Source organism: Triturus cristatus, chromosome 6, assembly GCF_964204655.1.
Source record: "Triturus cristatus chromosome 6, aTriCri1.1, whole genome shotgun sequence".
Taxonomy (NCBI): Eukaryota; Metazoa; Chordata; class Amphibia; order Caudata; family Salamandridae; genus Triturus; species Triturus cristatus.
The window spans coordinates 818,791,539-818,815,670 of record NC_140589.1 but is presented as its reverse complement, the minus strand read 5'-3'; positions in this window follow the sequence as shown (position 1 = coordinate 818,815,670).

Below are 24,132 nucleotides of genomic sequence, written 5' to 3'. Positions count from 1 at the left end.
TCGTTTTTCCTAGATATTCATCTGGAGCGATTTTCATCGTTGGCCTGTTACCATACTGAGGGTGTACAGGCAATTGCCCAGACTGATATTGAGGGTATTTTTAACTTGTTTATGTAATTTTCACGTGCACCTTTTTTTAAAAAGAATATGGTCCTGATGAAGCGCCACCGACCCTTTGGGCGCAAGAGGCGCGAAACATATTGGCCTTTGATCCATGATTCCTGAGCGTAATGTACCTTCAGGGTCAATTTTTTAGCAGTTTATTTCTGCTTAGGGTACATCTATATGATTCGCTGCATGATGACCCTCCATATTTTCACAAACTTGCACGCACCCCTTTTTTACCCTCTACACCGAACCCACTTTTTCACACACCCACATGCACCATCCGGCGGTTCTTAAAAGATCTCAGCTAAAGTGACCCTTCGGGGGCCCGTGGGGAATTGCAGCGCCGGCCCCACGAGGAGCAACCGCCCGATGATGAAGCATGACACCTTTCGGGGTGTGTGAGGGCAACAGAGGACATAGAGTGGTCTTCCACTGACCTGGGTGGGTTTTTAACTAGGAACTCTTTCACTCTCTTTTGCCTCTTTTAGGGCTTGGGTGACTTTTTGCACCCGCCCGTAGGAACTTTGTCCTCCTGGTGATATATACTTAGTCTAGGGAGCATGAACACTGGACCTTTTTTTAGCTCCCAGATCCCCCCCTCTTTTTGTTATTTATATTTAGTACGGCGGTGCAGCCGTGGGATCATTTATCTGTAGTTCCTTTTCTTGGGGCACACAAGCCTTGATTATCATCACTTGGGTAATATATGAGTGCTCAACACGACCCAGATATGGCACTACCTGTCCACCATACACCTTACTACTGTTATTTTGGCAGCGGCTTTGATGGGGCTGGTCCTCCACGGGCATATATAATGTTAATACATTTACATTTCTCACGTCGATACTCCCCCCCGTTCCATTAGTTTTAAATAACAGTACATTCCTAACCCTGCATATCACGTGTAGTCTCACTATCATGCATATGTACTGCCAATACTATGAATATACCCTGGGATAACTTTTATACAAACTATCTTCCACATTTGGTGCGCATGGGAGACATTTCGATCTCATTTTTGACGGTATGTGGCATGGTTCCGTGTGTATTTGGCATTCCCTTATTGGGGTAGAGGGGATTAGTTTTCCTCTTACACGCACGCGCACCTCCTGAAATGTTATACGCATGCGCAGCTCTTGTTGTTGTGAGCCCGGGACCCGGAACTAAAGTATCCCGTCACCAGTTCCCGTTACCTATTTAAAAGGCATGCACTGCCGGTGTCATATTCCCTCTGGCAGCCGCATGGATGGGGGTGGCACAGCTACGTGACTACCCGGACGGAATCTCCGTTAACATGAAGGACGTCCATGTACCCAGCTGATGGAGTATTCATCCTTTACCAGTCAGGTTAGCTCCGGGCATAACCAATGACTTCACCTATACAGCTTTTTTTCTTTGTTATTAAGGGTGTATTTTCTCTATTGGGATTAGGAGTGTGATGTATTAGGTGAGATTTCGTTACCCTGGCCCATTATATGGGTTTTCAGCCCACAGTTTTTGACATGCCATACAGTGACTGCGGCTGGGTGTGATACGGTGAGTAGACAAAATATCGGAAATGTAATATCGATATACAGAAATATCGAAGTCAAAATATCAATGGAACAATATATCTCTGTCATTAATATCGATGTAAAAAATGTCGAGATTGTTATGTGTAGTAAAATATCGAGGTATAGTATATCGAAAGACATAATATCGTGTAGTAAAAATATCGAAAAAGGATAGTATTAAGTCATTTTGTGATTTGTTAAAAATTATTGTTTAGAAGTGTCAGCAAATGTTTATTTAAGTGTATTAAAAATAACAATTTTGTTTCTATTAATATAATTTTTTTAATTTTGATATATAATTTTAGGAGCGGGATGTTGGGTTTATAGGGGATAAGGGTGGGGAGTGTTTTAAAAATATATATTTGAAATAAAATATTTTAATATATTTTTGTAGAATTTGAATTTGAATTTTGAACAAAATTGTAATATTTAAATTTTAATTATGAAAAAAAAAATGTTTAGTGGGATGTTGTGTATATAGGGGTTAAGGGTGGGGAGTGTTTTGGAAATAAATATTAAATTTAATATTTTAGGATATAATTTTTGAAATATTATTAATATAATTTTTTTAATTTTGATATATAATTTTAGGAGCGGGATGTTGGGTTTATAGGGGATAAGGGTGGGGAGTGTTTTAAAAATATATATTTGAAATAAAATATTTTAATACATTTTTGTAGAATTTGAATTTAAATTTTGAAAAAAATTGTAATATTTAAATTTTAATTATGAAAAAAAAATTTTTTAGTGGGATGTTGTGTATATAGGGGTTAAGGGTGGGGAGTGTTTTGGAAATAAATATTAAATTTAATATTTTAGGATATAATTTTTGAAATATTATATTTAAAATAAAAAAAAAAAATCGAATTTGTTTTTAAAATTTAAATGTGAAAATTGTAATAATAAAATAAATGTAATAAGTGGGATTTTGGGGTTATAGGGGATAAGGGTGGGGAGTGTTTTAGATATATATTTAATATTTAATATTGAATTTAAAAAAATGAAATTTCAATTTTGGTATGAAAATTTACAATTAAAAATTTTACTAATAACATTTAATAATTTATGATATAATGTTTGAAATATTATATTTACAAATAAAAAAATTTCAAATTAGTTTTTAAAATTTAAATGTGAAAATTGTAATAATAAAATAAATGTAATAAGTGGGATTTTGGGGTTATAGGGGATAAGGGTGGGGAGTGTTTTAGATATATATTTATTATTTAATATTGAATTACAAAAAAATTAAATTTAAATTTTGGTATTAAAATTTACAATTAAACATTTTACTAATAAAATACATTTAATAAGTGGGATTTTGGGGTTATAGGGGATAAGGGTGGGGAGTGTTTTTGAAAAATATTTAATATTTTATAAAAAAAAATAGAAAATGTAATTTTGGTATTAAAATTTAAATTAAAAAAAATTACTAATAAAATAAATGTAATAAGTGGGAATTGGGGGTTATAGGGGATAAGGGTGGGGAGTGCTTTCGAAATATATGTAATATTTTATATTTGAAAAAAATAATGGAAATTTCTAATTTGGTAATAAAAGTTAATTTTAATCATTTTAATAATAAAATAAATGTCATTAGTGGTATTTTGGGGTTATAGGGGATAAGGGTGGGGAGTGTTTTAGAAATATATAAAAAATGTAATATTAATAAAAAATAATTTACATTTAGAAATGTTCTTTGAATTAACATTTAACAATTTTAAGAAGATAATTCATTTAATAAGAGTGATGTAGGATTTATAGGGGATAAGGGTGGGTAGTGTTTACAAATTAGTAATTGTTTTAAAAAATCTAAAATATATAGTAACCCTAATTCAATATATATTGGAGTGGGAATAGTACATTATTTATGGTCAGTGTGCAGCACCTACTTTGATTTATTATAGACTGGATTGGGAATAGTAAATTATTTATGGTCAGTGTCAAGCATCTACTTTAATTTATTATAGACTGGAGTGGGAATAGTAAATTATTTTTGGTCAGTGTCCAGCATGTACTTTAATTTTTTATAGACTGGAGTGGGAATAGTAAATTATTTATGGTCAGTGTCCAGCACCTACTCTAATTTATTATAGACTGGAGTGGGAATAGTAAATTATTTATGGTCACTGTCCAGCACCTACTTTAATTTTTTATAGACTGGAGTGGGAATAGTAAATTATTTATGGTTAGTGTCCAGCACCTACTCTAATTTATTATAGACTGGAGTGGGAATAGTAAATTATTTATGGTCACTGTCCAGCACCTACTTTAATTTATTGTAGAATGGAGTGGGAATAGTAAATTATTTATGGTCACTGTCCAGCACCTACTTTAATTTATTATAGACTGGAGTGGGAATAGTAAATTATTTATGGTCAGTGTCAAGCATCTACTTTAATTTATTATAGACTGGAGTGGGAATAGTAAATTATTTATGGTCAGTGTCCAGCACCTACTTTAATTTATTATAGACTGGAGTGGGAATAGTAAATTATTTTTGGTCAGTGTCCAGCATGTACTTTAGTTTTTTATAGACTGGAGTGGGAATAGTAAATTATTTATGGTCAGTGTTCAGCACCTACTCTAATTTATTATAGACTGGAGTGGGAATAGTAAAATATTTATGGTCACTGTCCAGCACCTACTCTAATTTTTTATAGACTGGAGTGGGAATAGTAAATTAGTTATGGTCAGTGTCCAGCATGTACTTTAATTTTTCATAGACTGGAGTGGGAATAGTAAATTATTTATGGTCAGTGTCCAGCACCTACTCTAATTTATTATAGACTGGAGTGGTAATAGTAAATTATTTATGGTCACTGTCCAGCACCTACTCTAATTTTTTATAGACTGGAGTGGGAATAGTAAATTATTTATGGTCAGTGTCCAGCACCTACTCTAATTTATTATAGACTGGAGTGGGAATAGTAAATTATTTATGGTTAGTGTCCAGCACCTACTCTAATTTATTATAGACTGGAGTGGGAATAGTAAATTATTTATGGTCACTGTCCAGCACCTACTCTAATTTTTTATAGACTGGAGTGGGAATAGTAAATTATTTATGGTCAGTGTCCAGCACCTACTCTAATTTATTATAGACTGGAGTGGGAATAGTAAATTATTTATGGTTAGTGTCCAGCACCTACTCTATTTTATTATAGACTGGAGTGGGAATAGTAAATTATTTATGGTCACTGTCCAGCACCTACTCTAATTTTTTATAGACTGGGGTGGGAATAGTAAATTAGTTATGGTCAGTGTCCAGCATGTACTTTAATTTTTCATAGACTGGAGTGGGAATAGTAAATTATTTATGGTCAGTGTCCAGCACCTACTCTAATTTATTGTAGACTGGAGTGGTAATAGTAAATTATTTATGGTCACTGTCCAGCACCTACTCTAATTCTTTATACATTGGAGTGGGAATAGTAAATTATTTATGGTCAGTGTCCAGCACCTACTCTAATTTATTATAGACTGGAGTGGGAATAGTAAATTATTTATGGTTAGTGTCCAGCACCTACTCTAATTTATTATAGACTGGAGTGGGAATAGTAAATTATTTTTGGTCAGTGTCCAGCATGTACTTTAATTTTTCATAGACTGGAGTGGGAATAGTAAATTATTTATGGTCAGTGTCCAGCACCTACTCTAATTTATTATAGACTGGAGTGGTAATAGTAAATTATTTATGGTCACTGTCCAGCACCTACTCTAATTTTTTATAGACTGGAGTGGGAATAGTAAATTATTTATGGTCAGTGTCCAGCACCTACTCTAATTTATTATAGACTGGAGTGGGAATAGTAAATTATTTATGGTTAGTGTCCAGCACCTACTCTAATTTATTATAGACTGGAGTGGGAATAGTAAATTATTTATGGTCACTGTCCAGCACATACTCTAATTTTTTATAGACTGGAGTGGGAATAGTAAATATTTATGGTCAGTGTCCAGCACCTACTCTAATTTATTATAGACTGGAGTGGTAATAGTAAATTATTTATGGTCACTGTCCAGCACCTACTCTAATTTTTTATAGACTGGAGTGGGAATAGTAAATTATTTATGGTTAGTGTCCAGCACCTACTCTAATTTATTATAGACTGGAGTGGGAATAGTAAATTATTTATGGTCACTGTCCAGCACCTACTTTAATTTATTGTAGAATGGAGTGGGAATAGTAAATTATTTATGGTCACTGTCCAGCACCTACTTTAATTTATTATAGACTGGAGTGGGAATAGTAAATTATTTATGGTCAGTGTCAAGCATCTACTTTAATTTATTATAGACTGGAGTGGGAATAGTAAATTATTTATGGTCAGTGTCCAGCACCTACTTTAATTTATTATAGACTGGAGTGGGAATAGTAAATTATTTTTGGTCAGTGTCCAGCATGTACTTTAATTTTTTATAGACTGGAGTGGGAATAGTAAATTATTTATGGTCAGTGTTCAGCACCTACTCTAATTTATTATAGACTGGAGTGGGAATAGTAAATTATTTATGGTCACTGTCCAGCACCTACTCTAATTTTTTATAGACTGAAGTGGGAATAGTAAATTAGTTATGGTCAGTGTCCAGCATGTACTTTAATTTTTTATACACAGGAGTGGGAATAGTAAATTATTTATGGTCAGTGTCAAGCATCTACTTTAATTTATTATAGACTGGAGTGGGAATAGTAAATTATTTATGGTCAGTGTCCAGCAACTACTCTAATCTGTCTGGTATTTAATGAAATTAAATTACATTGATATAGCAATAATAAAAATATATTTAAGTGAATATTATTTGTATTTTATTATTATATATTGGATTTGTACTAATTAATTCAATATTTATAGTTTAGGATAATAAATACATGTAAAGTTTTAATGTGATATGTTTGGAATATTTAATATTATTATTAGGAAAAATATATGAATATTTTGTATTGGAATAATGGGTAATGGCATTCTGTAATTTTATAATATTTATTGATTTTTATTTTTTTATAAAAAAAATATTCTATATGTTAAATATTCATAATAGAAGATCAATATTAATAATCAGAGAAACACAATTAATAAGACAAGAACATGGTTTTTATTGTAGTTTTTTAAATTTGTTATTGTTTATTCATTTGAGTAAGATCATTCAGAAATAGCATTATTTACATTGTAATTAAATTCAAACATATTGAATATAGGTCAGAACAAATTTTATGTACATTTAGGTGCCGATCACGATCCGGTAAAAAATTCCCCCGTGCGACTCGTATCGGGTCTTTTTACCGTACAAATCGTACAAGTGCCGTACGAACTGGCAATCACGATTCGCATGGTAAAAAGTCCATACGAACCGCACTGGGAATCATTCCCCACACGTCCTCGGGTCGGAAAATGTGTCCGACACGTCCTCGGACGATTTACCTTACAAACGTGAAAATCCAAGTCCGACCGAGGAATCACGATCCATCCCGTGCGTCCGAGGTTACAACCGTATGGAAAAAACACCGTCCGCACCGAACTCCTACAGCAACCATGGAGACATGTGCCCGCATACGCGCCCAACACTCCCCCCAGCCCCCGTACGTCCGACACGTACCCCCCGTATATGTATACCCCCACCCGTCTAGGTACACCCCAGTACGTTCCAGTCGAACCCCCACCCCAGTACGTGTCATAGCCCCGTCTACCTACACCCCAGTACGTTCCAGTCGTACCCCCACCCCAGTACGTGTCGTACCCCCGTGTACCTACACCCCAGTACGTTCGAGCCACACCCCCACCCCAGTACGTGTCATAGCCCCGTCTACCCACACCCCAGTACGTTCCAGTCGTACCCCCACCCCAGTACGTGTCGTACCCCCCGTGTACCTACACCCCAGTACGTTCGAGCCACACCCCCACCCCAGTACGTGTCATAGCCCCGTCTACCCACACCCCAGTACGTTCCAGTCGTACCCCCACCCCAGTACGTGTCGTACCACCGTCAATGTACACCCCCCCACCCCTGTACGTGTCGTACCACCGTCTATGTACACCCCAGTACGTTCCAGTCGTACCCCCACCCCAGTACGTGTCGTACCCCCGTGTACCTACACCCCAGTACGTTCGAGCCCCACCCCCACCCCAGTACGTGTCATACCCCCCGTGTACCTACACCCCAGTACGTTCCAGTCGTACCCCCACCCCAGTACGTGTCGTACCCCCCGTGTACCTACACCCCAGTACGTTCGAGCCACACCCCCACCCCAGTACGTGTCATACCCCCCGTGTACCTACACCCCAGTATGTTCCAGTCGTACCCCCACCCCAGTACGTGTCGTACCACCGTCAATGTACACCCCCCCACCCCTGTACGTGTCGTACCACCGTCTATGTACACCCCAGTACGTTCCAGTCGTACCCCCACCCCAGTACGTGTCGTACCACCGTGAACCTACACCCCAGTACGTTCGAGCCCCACCCCCACCCCAGTACGTGTCATACCCCCCGTGTACCTACACCCCAGTACGTTCCAGTCGTACCCCCACCCCTGGACGTGTCGTACCACCGTGAACCTACACCCCAGTACGTTCGAGTCCTACCCCCACCCCAGTACGTGTCGTACCACCGTCAATGTACACCCCCCCACCCCAGTACGTGTCATACCCCCCGTGTACCTACACCCCAGTACGTTCCAGTCCTACCCCCACCCCAGTACGTGTCGTACCCCCCGTGTACCTACACCCCAGTACGTTCCAGTCGTACCCCCACCCCAGTACGTGTCGTACCCCCCGTGTACCTACACCCCAGTACGTTCGAGCCCCACCCCCACCCCAGTACGTGTCATACCCCCCGTGTACCTACACCCCAGTACGTTCCAGTCGTACCCCCACCCCAGTACGTGTCGTACCCCCCGTGTACCTACACCCCAGTACGTTCGAGCCACACCCCCACCCCAGTACGTGTCATACCCCCCATGTACCTACACCCCAGTACGTTCCTGGCGCACCCCCAACACAACCTCCTAAGTACGGAGCGCACCCCATGCCCCAACATCACAACCGCATGTACGAGTCGTACAAAGCCACACACAAGGACATAATCGTACAACCAAATGGCCCATGTACACACCGTACACACGCTCAAAACGCACGTACACAACAAGGACAAAACAAAACAACACAAGAATACACCATTTGAAAGGCACACAGCCACTAAACATGGCCAACAACCACTAAAATAACACAATCACTGACCTGCAACTGTCAAAAACAAACAGAGGACCAATACACCACCACTCCTTATAACACACCCACCCAAAATTCAAACACTGCCACACCCACCCATGGACCAATGAAAAGGGCCCACACACACAAACCATGAGCCTTTGCAACAGACTCACTGCTGCCAGACACCACAGAACCAGACTACAAGCTACACCACATCTTAGCCTTGCACACCTTCACACGACCACCCTCACAAACACCCTCTCATCACATTCACACACACACACAACCATCCACACCCCCCCCAACATCCACACACCCCCCACACCCACACCATCCCCACCCACACCCCTCACCATGCCCACTACCAAGAATCCAAAGTTCAGTCACCGAGAGTTGGAGGTCCTTGTTGATCAAATCCTCAGAGTCGAGCCACAGATCTTTGGAACATTGGTCAGAAGCACCAGCCAGGCAGCCAAAACAGCCATGTGGCAGACCATCGTCGATGCTGTGAATGCTGTTGCGGACACCAGGAGGACCAAGCAGGATTGCCAGAACAGGTGGTACGATCTGCGGAGGAGGGTCAGAGCCAAGAGGCAGGAGGAACACGACCAGGCCAACGCCACCGGAGGAGGGCCCTCCCGCAGAGCCGTACAGTACCATCCCTGGGAGGAGAGGGTGATGGCCATACTGCCGGTGGAGGCAGTTGAAGGAGTAGAAGGACTCCGAGACCCGGGTGAGTACACAAACAACGCACCTCACATGGGGGGAACTGCAACCACAACCAAAATTAATAACAGGCACGCAACCACCACAAGCCATCGCATGACTCAACCACACTCCATGAGCAGGCACATGCCACTGCTGCCACCATGCCCCATGCACCCAGCTGGACAATGTCAAGTCACAGGCCACAGAAGACAACAACACATGACACGGTAACCCGGATGGCGGGAGGCTGGGCACCAAGAATCACATAGTGCGACTCCAAAGCAGACAACAATGCCCTCTGCCCATATGGCCTAGGTCACAGCCAGACAAACACTGTGTCCCAACACAGGAATGACTTGCCAGCAAATGGCGGACGCCTTGCATCAACACATGGGGGTGAAGGCACTGTTTTGCACATGACAGCAGCTAATGAACAGCCAACATTGTGAAAGAGTGGCAGCACACACCACCACAGCAGCAGCGCACAGACACACAGCAGACAAAAGGGGTGCCTGGAGATCAGAAACAAACTCACATCAACAGGCCAAGGGCCACTCAAAGATCTGCTAACAGTGTGTGCCCAGGAAGCTGGGCCAAGGTGACAGAGGGTGACACACGGAGGGAGGGAGAGGGGGACACAGAGGGAGGGAGAGGGGGACTGAGAGGGAGGGAGACGGACAGAGGGAGGAGGCTGACACACAGAGGGAGGGAGAGGGGGACAGAGAGGGAGGGAGAGGGGGACAGAGAGGGAGGGAGACACAGGAAGATGGACAGAGGGAGGAGGCTGACACACAGAGGGAGGGAGAGGGGGACAGAGAGGGAGGGAGAGGGGGACAGAGAAGGAGGGAGACACAGGGAGAGCAAATCAGTCCTTTGGTGTGTGGGAATGTCTGCTCGTCAGCAGGTGGACTGCGTGCATGTAGACAAGGGTGGCCAGTGCCAGAACCCCCCCTCTTCATCATGGCAAAACGCAGGGCCATGTCACAACCTGTACACGAGCACAAGGACAGCCACCTGCATCATATAAGTGTGTGGATCCACTCCATGTGCACATGTACAGTGCTACAAGGAAGGCGCAAATGCATGGCTCGCCACACATGCACACTCCACTGCTGACTGCAGTCACACTTGACGCAGCAAGTAAGACTGTGCCACACATAGTTAAAGGGGCCAAATTGGTGCCCAAGGGACACACCCATGCACAAGTGCACTGTGAGTGGAATGCAAGACAGATCCTAATTCCAAGAGGAAATGTGCCAACTTTGTAACGGATGAAACATGGATGTTGCATGGATCAAAATTAACATTTTCTCTCTCACACACAGGTCAACGTCGTGCTGCACCCCCCAACACTGGGGGGGAACACTCACAGGACCCGGATCTGCAGGAGACCGATCCCACCGGCAGCGACCACTCTCACCACTCTGCGGACGACCCCGACCGACCTGGCCCCTCTGGTGTCCAACCACCTGCAGCACCTGCGTCAGGTACAACCGTGCCAACCACCACCCCCACTCCTGCCACATCCCAGGAGACACCCAGGATCCCTGCCCCAACACCACAATGCAGCCAGGCTCGCCAGGAGGGACACGGTGTCCCGGGCACCCAGGAGGAGGCAGGCGACAACGCCAATGCCACCCCTCAGGGGTCCCGGAGACCCGATGTTCCCACAAGTGCAGGCCAGACGCAAGTGGGCAGGGGTGGTGGGAGTGGAGGACGGCGGAGGCGCGAGCCTGACCAGTTGGCTGGGGATCCGGTATTTTCCCATGTCCGTAACATCCTGGACTCATACCGGCAGGACACCACGGGCATGGCCCAGGTTGTGTCCGTCCTCGAGGGGATCAAGGTCCAGCAGGCCCAGCAACATGCGGAGCTAATAGCCTGTCTACAGGTACACCAACGGAGGATGGAGGACAGACAGGCTGAGCAAGTGACGGCGTCCCAGGGGATTCACGCTGAACTCCGTCGGATGGCCGACACCATGGCCGACCCTCCCTGTGCCAGAAGGCGGAGAACATCGCCACCCACAGGGAGGGATCATGAGGAGGAGGAGGAAACATCCGACGGAGCATCCCAGACGTCGTCACGGCCTGCTGCTGAGGTTCCCCGCAGGAAGCCGGGTCGTCCACGGAAAGGACCGTGAGGGTGGCTGCTACATCACCATCTCCCAGGACACCTGGCCTGGCACCTGGCCCACTGGAGCAACAGCATCACAGCATCAAGAGACATTCTCTGCCACATGGCCCTGCTGGTCACTGGCTGACCAATGTTGACAAAGACTGTGGCATGGACTCTGAGGATTTCCAATGGCAAGGACACCAACTCCCCTACTGAACTTTGGATTCCCTAATCCCGGAAAGCCCCTCACTTTGTCCCCCCCCCCCCCAATAATAAATCACACTATTAAGAGTAGATGCCTGCTGGTAGCATTATTACCTAACATGTGTCTTGTACAGTCTAAACATGCCTGAGTCATCTGTTCACTTCAACCATCCACACCCTGGGGCCTGAGTCTGGCACAGGACACATGGGTCACAGTTTATTAGGCAAGACAGACATGGAGCACCCTACACACCCGTGATGGTCAGAACCAGCTGAGGGGGTGGCCGAACAACCGTGCTGACAGACACATTGAGTACAGCAACAGTCATGCGCAGAGGTCAGGGATCCTGGCCCGTGTCCTGGGGGGCACCCAGGTATGTGTAGACAGGTGGCAGAACCATGTCCTGCAAGCTTGAGTCCGGTGGATGCAGAGAATGGGGTCATGGACAACGTTGGATGCATGGGGATGGCACATGTCACAATACCCACACAGTCATGGACATCATGCCCAATACACAGTCTCAGCACACACACACAGCTTGCATCTTGCCACTCGACACATTGACACATAGCCACAATCAGGGAATACCATGCCAGACATGCAGGATGCACCGTGCCAACACACCAGCATTGACTGAGAAGAGGCACCTTGGAGGCATAGGGACACCTTTATTAGTCATGTTTTTGGGATTGCAGAGGCAACTTGAAGTACACATGAACACATCATGTGGAGTAACATGTGGCTCCAACACTGGCACCCCCCTTCTGCAGCACAAATGCGTGATAGCCATGGAACTGGCACACAAGCGTCGGCTAACAGCTAAACACCCACAGCTGCTCACGGAGAGCCTGCCATACACCATACATCCGCTGATGTGGAAGTCCCACGCCATGTCAAGACAATGTTAACCGTATGTGTCCGAGGGCAGTGTCACACACATTGATGCCATCATCACAATCCACTATCCCATCACTGATGACTGACAACCAGGCAGCCCATCTATTCAGGTGTACCCAGCTGCATGTCGTGTCCCATGGGGATGCCACATGTCTGCAGAGGAACCAAACCCCGACCGGGGCAGTGTGCACACATCGTGAACAACTGCCACACCCAATACACCCCAGATGCATCCCTTACCCCATGGAGACTTCCAAACGTGTCCGTGCCTGTAACGCTGAGTCAGCCCACGATGTCATGTCCATGAGGAATAGCAGTGCCACAACAATGCAACCAGCAAACGGCATGCGCAGGTACCTGGGGAAGAGAGACACACAAGAAGTCAGCCACAAAAAGCACAGCCACTTGCATGTGCAGTTACTCGACACATGTATGGATGACAACATGCTAGGTCACAATTATGACTGGGGAAATACTACCATCACTGCCACCATCACTCCAGTGACACACCCACACACACCTCTGACCCACGTGCCATACATGCAGGTGGAGACACACATCACAACGCATGCCACACGGGGACCAATGCGTGCACACTCAGACCCTGGTACTCACCACTAAGCAAAGAAGTCGCGTATGAGCCGAGTCCGGATGTCCTCTTGCGGCTCCACATCCTCCACATCACTAGCCCCATTGCCAAGCCCTTCGTCCTCCACGGGTGGATGGTCCTCGTCATGTTGATTCAGGATGAGTGGCACAGCTCTTTCAACTGCCATGTTGTGCAGCATGCAGCAGACCATGAAGATCTTGCAGACCTTCGCCGGGGCATAAGGGAGTGCACCGCCGGTCTTGTGGAGGCACCGGAATCGGCTCTTCAGCATGCCAAACGTCCTCTCTATCACTCGCCTTGTCCGGCCATGGGCGGTGTTATAGCGGAGCTGGGCCGGCGTGATGGGGTTGCGGAGAGGTGTCAGCAGCCAAGGCATGTTGGGATAGCCAGCGTCCCCTACATGGGAAGCACATGGACATCGTTAGAACTGGTGTAGCGGTCGTGCTGGTCGGCTATACAGAATACAGGACAGACAGACTGTACCCACCAACAACACATGCCCGTTCGTTGCGCAGCTGCATCATCATATCAGGCATCCCGCTACGCCTCATGATGTAGGCATCGTGTGCTGATCCTGGGAAACGAGCACAGACATGTGAAATCACCATATTGGACAGACACACCACAAGGGCATTGATGGAGTGGTAGTGCTTCCGATTGCGGTACGCCACCTCCCGTGCGTGTGGTGGTACCAAACCTACATGTGTCCCATCTATGGACCCAATGACATGGGGCATCCCTCCCAGGGCATAGAATCCACGCTTGACCTCAGTCATCTGTTCATGGGTTGGGAACTTGATGAAGTCATCCAGGTGAATCAACATGGCCTCCAAGAAATCATGCAGCACACCGCTAAACATGCTCTGGGACATGCCACCAACATGAGCTATGGTATTTTGGAAGGTACCCGTGGCCAGAAAATGTAGGGCAGCCATTACCTTCAGCTGGGGTGTCAGTGCCGTAGGATACCTGTGCTGCGGTTGCAGGTGTGGTGCCAGTCTCGCCGTCAGCTCCAGAATCAACGGTTGGGTGAAGCGGTAGAGCCGGATCCTGTCATTCTCCTGCATGGTAGCCAAGTCTGGAATTCTTCGGGCAACAGGAGGCGCTCTGCAGTAATTTGGAAGTGACAAGGAAGAGTGAGTGCACTACGAGAACAACTCATGTCTACTGAGCACATGTAAATCTGGCAATACACACATGCCACATAGGGAGTCAGGCATGTGCTACATGCCCAGGACACGTATGGATGCAAGGTGACACTCCTTCCAAGACCCAGCTACACACGGTGATTGAGAACCTCCCCATGCCACGCCATGGAAATAGCTGTGTCCCAGTGCAAGTGCACTGCCCGACGCAAGACAGGAGTGACATACACCCACACATCAGCAGAAGTGTGATGCCGATTGCAGAGACTGGTAGCGGAACACTGGAGCCACAGGTCACATGACATTACACTAGTCCAGCCCACACACCTTGCCATGAAGGTGCACATGTCATGACTCACCACACATTCCTTGTGAGTTTGCTGACATGGCCTTGTCACGCTACTCCGTGTCCCATGCATACATGTGCACCTCACATCCGATAACACATGTGGCATGGTGTTGGGAACAGTGTGCAATGACAATCTACACACAGCCACATGTTGGTTGCTGCAACGGCTGCAGCTTTTGAGGGTGCTACAACATCAACCTGATGTAAATCCCGGACACATATATGACATAGTCACATTGTGCACTGTGGGTAGTGACAAGTCATGTGTCATGACCCCTGTACCGGGCATCATGGGACACTTCCGTGTGTTGGTGTCCGTGCCATGCCAGTGACGCTCACCCCAAGTGCGCAGTCCCACATGCACACATGTCAAAGGAGTCAAGGGCATGCCTGGCACACATTGCACCCTCACACAGTACACATGTACACATCTCATCATACATCTGGTGCCTTCTCCACTCAGGAGGCATGTTCCACATCACAGCCTGTGACACCTGTGCCCCACACATGTAGTAATGCACAGACGATGCCTTGATGTCCATTCCTGGACAAGTATGTCCATCCATGGACAAGTATGTCCGCCCTATTCCTACATGTGTGTCGCCTATCACCACAGTGATGTGTAAAAACCGCCGTACTGCTGCTGAGAGGGCCTGTGCATGTTCCCAAATCACTGTGGGAGTGCTGCCGTATGTGTACCCATCGTGATGGCGAGCGTACAGGCATTTGTACGGTCCGTAGCACTACGGGTACGCATACGCGTGCAGACCCATAGTGATAGTGAGCGTAGATGCGTGTGTACGTTCCGTACCACTACGGGTACGCATACGCGTGCAGACCCATAGTGATAGTGAGCGTAGATGCGTGTGTACGGCCCTATCACTATGGGTCTGCACGCGTATGCGTACCCGTAGTGGTACGGACCGTACACTCGCATGTACGCTCACTATCACTAGGAGTACGCATACGCGTGCAGACCCATAGTGATATAGAGCGTACATGCGTGTGTACGGTCCGTAACACTACGGGTACGCATACGCGTGCAGACCCATAGTGATAGAGAGCGTACATGCGTGTGTACGGTCCGTAACACTACGGGTACGCATACGCGTGCAGACCCATAGTGATAGTGAGCGTACATGCGTGTGTACGGTCCGTAACACTACGGGTACGCATACGCGTGCAGACCCATAGTGATGGAGAGCGTAGGCATGCATGTACGGGCCGTTGCCATGCATTTGGGGTGCCCTAGGGCCCCGAAACGCACCGTACCTGTGTGTGATGCTCCAAATTACATAGGGGACAAGTATTAAGGCCTACATGCATGCTGGTTGTCATGGAGACCAAGTTCAAAATTCGAAATTGTTCTGGAAGGTGCACAGCAGAAGTCAGTTGGAATTCTTCTACTTTGTTGCAATGTGTTTGTGGGGCTGACATCATGCAGGAGAATGAAACCGATAGAGAACCCACAGACTGCTAGGTTTGAAGGGATTGGTGGAAACATAGGATGCAAATGTGAGTGACCAATCACTCTGTACTCCTGTGCATGAGACTGGGCAGAAGGGCACATATAAGGCAGCCAGGTCCCATGAGGGAGCACTTGCCTGCACATCTTTGCATTCGTCGACCCAGCTGCTGCTACTGATTCCCTGGAACCATGTCAAGGGCTGTGGAGAGGACACAGCCATTCACCCTGGAGGAGAACATGGCTCTGCTGGATGTGATCCTCCCACAGTACTCCATGCTGTATGGGCGACCAGGGTATCAGGTGAGTGCATAGGCCACTGCCACAGACTGTCCCTATGTTGTGACTGTGACTTCTGCCATTGCGTCCAGGTGTAACACACATGCCATGTACTGTCGGGGGGGTCCCAGGGGGGGGGTGCCTGATGTCTCCCAGCAGTGCCCTGAGACAGGAGGGGTGGGGGCCTATCACTCCCAGCAGTGCCCTGAGACAGGAGGGGTGGGGGCCTATCACTCCCAGCAGTGCCCTGAGACAGGAGGGGTGGGGGCCTATCACTCCCAGCAGTGCCCTGAGACAGGAGGGGTGGGGGCCTATCACTCCCAGCAGTGCCCTGAGACAGGAGGGGTGGGGGCCTATCACTCACAGCAGTGCCCTGAGACAGGAGGGGTGGGGGCCTATCACTCACAGCAGTGCCCTGAGACAGGAGGGGTGGGGGCCTATCACTCCCAGCAGTGCCCTGAGACAGGAGGGTGGGGGCCTATCACTCCCAGCAGTGCCCTGAGACAGGAGGGGTGGGGGCCTATCACTCCCAGCAGTGCCCTGAGACAGGAGGGGTGGGGGCCTATCACTCACAGCAGTGCCCTGAGACAGGAGGGGTGGGGGCCTATCACTCACAGCAGTGCCCTGAGACAGGAGGGGTGGGGGCCTATCACTCACAGCAGTGCCCTGAGACAGGAGGGGTGGGTGTGATGCACAGTGTGAGCCTTGATCATTGATTGTGACATTGCCATCATTCCACCTGTGTACCCACTGTGGCACGTACTGCTTTTTCCCTCACCAGGGAATGATGTCCCTATGACAAAGGTGCAATGCGTTGGCTGCATGACATGCCTTGTTGTAACCAGCTAATTTGTACCCATATGTCTCTCTGTGACATGTGGCTGGTGTATTGATGTGGTGTCACTTGTTCCTCCTCACAGGTAGGCGCCACTGCCAAGGAGCAGATCTGGCTGACCGCCGTCAGTGCCGTGAGGGGTGTGGATGGTCGGAGGCGGAGCCTGCCCCAGGTGAGAAAACGCTGGCAGGATATCCGGTGCTGGACGCGGAGGATTGCACGGCTCCTGCTGGGGGACTCACCTGAGAGCCACAAGAACCGCGGCCGCCGCCGTCTGAGCCACCTCCACAGGCGTGTGCTGCCGGTGGTCTTTCCAGACCTGGAGAGGCGCTTACAGGCGATGCAGCAGCCGGAAGGGGGTAGGTACATGTGTGTTCGTTGTGTGTCACCGGCATTTGTAAGGGCACAGTAGCATGCATTAACTGGCAGGGTTTAAAGGTGCTGTGCAGATCCTGTTTGCCCCAGTATAGCGCTGTGCCCCTGCCACCCTTCCCCTCCTTGCAATGTGTTCCCTGGTCTGTGTGTAGTCACTCCTTCACAAGGTGATGTAGGCTGGCGCTTTGTCCACGAGAACAATGACTGTAGCATCATGTGTGGGGGTGGTGTGTAACAGGTTGTGGGACCTTGCCTGTGCACTGTCAAGTTCACTGCATGTGGGTTCCATGTCAGTTGGCACTGATGCTGACTCCAGACATGGGAGTTGGTCTCTCATGTGTCATGCCTTACAGCGCGCATGTCCTATGTAGTGGCCTGTGACATGATGTGCATGAGTGTGCGATACACATAGTGCAGGGATGGTGACGTGTGTTGCAGTCATTACCATTCAGTAGCATGTAGTTGCGTGCCCACTACTGTCCCCTGGGGCACCTTTTCCTCAGTGGTGTATGTGTCATCATAAACGTGGACAATCTCAGTGTCTACAGCGTAGGTTGTGCTCTGTGCCATTGTCCCCTGTCACCATGTATATAGACGTGCTATTTTGTACAGGTGTCCACTGTGCAGCCTGACCTGATTGTCCTTCTACATACTCACAGTTGCCAGTGCCTGTGTGTCTTGTTATACTCATCTGAGGATGGGCACTGGTACCTCATTATTTGTACAGGCGCACCTTGGCTGTTTGGCGTACACTCTTGCTTTTTGCCTGCCCCTGTGTGTATCAGCCAGACCATGAGATGTTGGTGCCACCTGTGTCTCAACAATTTGCCTCGTGTAGGGTCTTGTTGGTGCGGGCAATGCCTATGTGTCAAATCCTGATTTCTACTTGCTGGGTCTGGGCAGTGTGTGATGTGTCTGGACACACACGCAATGTGCAGTGACCGAGTCATGTTGGGCATGTTTTCAGCATTACCTATGCAGCATGTGTCTCAAGTTCATGGATATGGTCCCTGGTCATCGGTATTTTCGCCAACGCTGTGTGGTGCAGATGCAGTGCAGGATTGTTCCCAGGGCCTGGGTGCTATGTCAGACTCCGTTTCCTGTGTTTAGCTATTGTCTCATGCTCTCCATGGTATTTCAGTGGCATGGTGGCTCAACCAACTGTGTGTTTCATGCCCTACATCGGTACCTTGTTTAGTAGATGTTAGGGATCTTCCTTTTCAGGCTATGCAGTGTTACCTATGTCGATTGTACTCATGTGACTGATGTGTACAGCTGTCTGATTAATTTCTGTCTCTCCACCCTGCCCACAGCATCGTCGGGGGACACAGAGGGAGACATGGACACAGGCAAGGCGGAGGGACCGAGCACCAGTGCCAGCCGTGACATCGGGGCTGGCACATCGAGTGGGACAGAGGTGGAGGATAGTGCGGCCAAGGACCTGTCGACTGGCACGTCAGAATACGAAGCTGACAGGTCCGAGGAGGATGTCTCCGAGTGGGCGGTGGCTGCACCAGCAGCTGACAGCGGAACAACACCTCGCACCGCCCCCTCAGTTCCCACCAGCCGCCTCCCACTTGCTCGTGTCCCTTCCCAGCGTGCCCGGTCACAGCATGTCTCCTTCCTGCCAGGCACCGCACCCCCTGCCCCTGTCTCCACTGCTGCCGCCAATGCAGAGTCTGTGGACATCCAGCGGCAACTGCAGGTTGGTCAGGCTGCGATCCTTAATGTCCTCCATGCCCACGGCACAACCCTCACCAACATCGAGGCTTTCTTGGAGGGCATTCATTCATCGCAGGCTGACCAACGCAACTTGCTGAGGTCCATCGACTCCACACTGACTGCAGCAGTGGGTCTCCTGCAGCGCGACCTCCCCCCACCTACCCCTGCCCCATCCACACTTCCCACTCCCATGCCTGTCCCACGTACACCCAGACGTCGGCATGCACCCACATCAACGGACACGGGCACCACACCAGCAGGGAAGGTCCACCGCACTCCTCCTGACACGCACACACAGGGTGAGGTAGGCACACCCACTGGGTCGGGGGGCAAACGTGTGACACGCAGCCATAGTGGGAGTCCGCATTCCACCCAGTCCACTCCCTCCAAATCCCCTCCCCTCAGCTCTCCTGGCCACATCTCCCCCAAGGACTCCTTCATGGCCGCTCTGTCCCTGAGCCCCACAGTTACACCACCACGCAAGCGGTCAAGGAGGTCCCCGGTCAGGGTGGTTGAGTCTCCCCCCCTGTCTCCACCCTCCCCCGGTGGCGCTGCGACCCATCCCTCTGACCCCCCCCCTCCTTGGGGCCTGAGGTCCCTTCGGGTGCAGGGGACTCCCTGGAGGACCTTGCAAAGGTGTGTAGTGCCATCCTGGCCTCCGCCTTTGGCACTGACCCACCCCCTGTGGTGGAGTCCTCCATCCCTGCACCCACAACGCCGCCCCTTTGCCCTGATGTCCCTGCGGTGCCTGTTGCTTCCCCCCCCTGATGCCCTCACCAGTGTGGAAGACGATGCCATTTGACTGTGCAGGCAAGGTAGGGGACACGCATCCCACTGTGTCCCCCATCCAGCTGAGAATCATTGACTGCCCTATGGGCTTTGTGAAGATTGAACTGCCTGCGATCCACGGACATTGTGCTCATGCTGAATAAAGCTTAATTTTGTTTTCATTATCACACTACTGCTATGCTGGTATTGGTGTTGGTGGGGCTGCTACATGGTTTTTGGTGGTGTGTAAGGGTTTGGGTGTGTGGGATATGTAGTAGTGTACTGCTCATTGGTGGGACCCTGGGATCTGTGTGCCATCACAAGGTGTTGGCTAACTTTCTTTGTTCATGTAAGCAGTTACTGCATGGTGCACTTGTCCCAGGGTGTATTCCTTCCTCTGTGTACCCAGCTTTCTTCCCTGCAGGGTGTTCCCAATGTTTAGCGCAGAGCTGTGTCTACATGAGCTGTGTGTGTGACGGAGCCCTTCTACTTTGGCCATGCATGCAGGGCCATGTCTCCACCTGCAACAATCGTGGCATCCTTGATGATCAATGTACTTGTGTGTGGAGTCTGTTGACATGAGTTCATGGGGACATGTTCCCTTGTAGCCAGTATGCATGTGGATAATTCTGGCCTCACACACATGTGTTACACCCCTCCTGTCTCAGGGCACTGGTGGGAGGACTCCACACCCACCCCTCCTGTCTCAGGGCACTGCTGGGAGTGATAGGCACCCACCCCTCCTGTCTCAGGGCACTGCTGGGAGGACTCTGCACACACCCCTCCTGTCTCAGGGCACTGCTGGGAGTGATAGGCACCCACCCCTCCTGTCTCAGGGCACTGCTGGGAGGACTCTGCACACACCCCTCCTGTCTCAGGGCACTGCTGGGAGTGATAGGCACCCACCCCTCCTGTCTCAGGGCACTGCTGGGAGGACTCTGCACACACCCCTCCTGTCTCAGGGCACTGCTGGGAGGACTCCACACCCACCCCTCCTGTCTCTGGGCACAGCTGGGAGGACTCCACACCCACCCCTCCTGTCTCAGGGCACTGCTGGGAGTGATAGGCACCCACCCCTCCTGTCTCAGGGCACTGCTGGGAGTGATAGGCAACCACCCCTCCTGTCTCAGGGCACTGCTGGGTGGACTCTGCACACACACCTCCGATTTCAGGATATGTACGCTTGGCACATACACGGTGGGGGTATGCTCAATGCATTCAAGGTGAGGGTACGAGTCTACTTACACTGGTGTGGTGGGGGTACGCTCCATGCATACGCGGGTGAGGGTACGGGTCGAACTTACACTGTTGGGGTGGGGGTACGCTCCGTACGTCCGCGGGTGGGGGTACGGGTCGTACTTACACTGTTGGGCTGGGGGGTACGCTCCTTGCATTCGCGGGTGGGGGTACGGGTCGTACTTACACTGTTGGGCTGGGGGGTACGCTCCTTGCATTCGCGGGTGGGGGTACGGGTCGTACTTACGCTGTTGGGCTGGGGGGTACGCTCCTTGCATTCGCGGGTGGGGGTACGGGTCGTACTTACGCTGTTGGGCTGGGGGGTACGCTCCTTGCATACGCGGGTGGGGGTACGGGTCGTACTTACACTGTTGGGCTGGGGGGTACGCTCCTTGCATTCGCGGGTGGGGGTACGGGTCGTACTTACACTGTTGGGCTGGGGGGTACGCTCCTTGCATTCGCGGGTGGGGGTACGGGTCGTACTTACGCTGTTGGGCTGGGGGGTACGCTCCTTGCATTCGCGGGTGGGGGTACGGGTCGTACTTGCACTGTTGGGCTGGGGGGTACGCTCCTTGCATACGGGGTGGGGGTAGGGTCCGTACATATCCGTCCCCACGCTATGTGATGTTTGTGCGGCCCGTACCCAGGCCTTTGCCACGTGGGTGCGATCCGTCCCGCCATTGTTGGGGTGACGTGTGTGGGCGTGGTCCGACTCGTACCCACGCTCTTCAGGCGTGGGTACGGGACGTACCTGTCTGGTTGTGTTGCCGGTTCGCGTGGTGACGGACTTCCGTTGTGGCGGTCGCTGGCTTATCAGGACACGCCCCCACCCCCTCGTGGTGACCAGGGCATGGGAGTCAGGTATGTCCAGGCCATGTGTGGTGTGTGACTTATGTGGTTGTTTTGTGGCCTGCCCTGGTCGTGCCACCCCCACCCCACCCCACTTTCCCCCCTCCCTTAGTTATTCTGACCTTCTGCGGCGTCTGCGTCGTAACCTGTAGAGGAGGTGTACTGCTATGAGGGCAGGGATGACTCGTAGGTTCGGGTCCATGTCTGTCCGTCGCGTACTGGTACTCCTTGCTCGCGTCGTCCTGTCGCGTACGGGTCCTCCTTGATCGCGTCGTCCTGTCGCGTACGGGTCCTCCTTGGTGGCGTCGTCCTGTGTGTCCGTCACGTACTGGTCCTCCTTGTTCGCGTCGTCGTCTGTCCGTCGCGTACTGGTGGTCCTTGTTCGCGTCGTCCTGATTTCCCGGCAGTTTTTGGCTGCCGCAAAATATTCACCGTGCGGGGTGACGTCGGTGCGAATCGTGATTCCTGGGTCGTGAATGGCTGGCTGCGAGCGTCCCGACGTCAGGTCGGCGCTTTCCCGGATCGCATTGGTAGGTGTTTTTTTGTTCGGTAGGGCTTTTTTTACGATTCGTACGGTAATGGTGTACCCGTGCGAATCGTAATTCCTTGTTTGTGAAAATTGACGACCGGGTACGCGTCGGGCGGAGATTGTGCTCCGTCCGACGGTTCGTACCCGGTTTTTGCAGGATCGTGATCGGCACCTTAGTATATTTTCTAACATTTTTTAGTAAATTAAAAATATTATTAATAATGTTGTACAATGTAGTGTTTTAAATTAAATTTAACATAGCAATAGGTTTTGTAAATCTTTATACAAAACTTTTGGCAAATATTTTCATATATAAACATTTTAATATTTGTAGTACAAACATGTTATACCTTTTTTATTAATATTAATATGTAAAATATTAATATTAATTATTTTTACAATGTTTTCAAAACAAACATATTTTTAATATAAATAAAATTTTAGCATTCATGCAAAAAATTTGTAACAATTTTTCATACATTGTTCTGTAGTATTATCTTTTTAGAAATTATAATAATAAATATTTTAAATTTTTTAATATTTATTTATATAATTTGAAACATTAGGAACATTTGTTGACAATTTGTAGGTAAATGAAAAAAATAGGTCTATTTTTGCTAAATAATATAAAATATTTGTGTGTGAATTTACTGTTTTACCTGATTTAATTAGGGCTTTTTAGTATAGTTAAATGTTTTATTATGTTTTGGGCACTCTATTTTGTAACCCGGTAATGTTGTTTTGGGTCATTTGGTTTGAAGGGAAGCTCGCGGTTGGGAGTTACTTCGCGTCGTGAAAGGTAAGGTTTGTTTTATATGTTTTAGATGGTTTTAAACTTTATTTTGAGCCTAGTTAGATAATGTTTAGTGTAGCTGTACATATATTAGTTATATTTGGAAATGTTATGTGTTAGAGTTGCGTGTTGTGTTTTTACGTGTTTTTAACGATGTGTAGGCATGTTTCGAGAGTTAGGTTTAAGGTGTTTAATGTATATTTAGAAATGTTTTAAATCTAGTATTATTGTTAGTAAGTGTTTATGTGTTGTTTTATGTGGGTGGGAATGTATGTTGCTTTGTTTTTACAATTTCTTTTCTAGGTTATTCGTTTCGGATGGACTCGTTTTTTTTTAAAGAAGTGTGTGTTCGTTTTATTGAACAATATGTTTTTTACA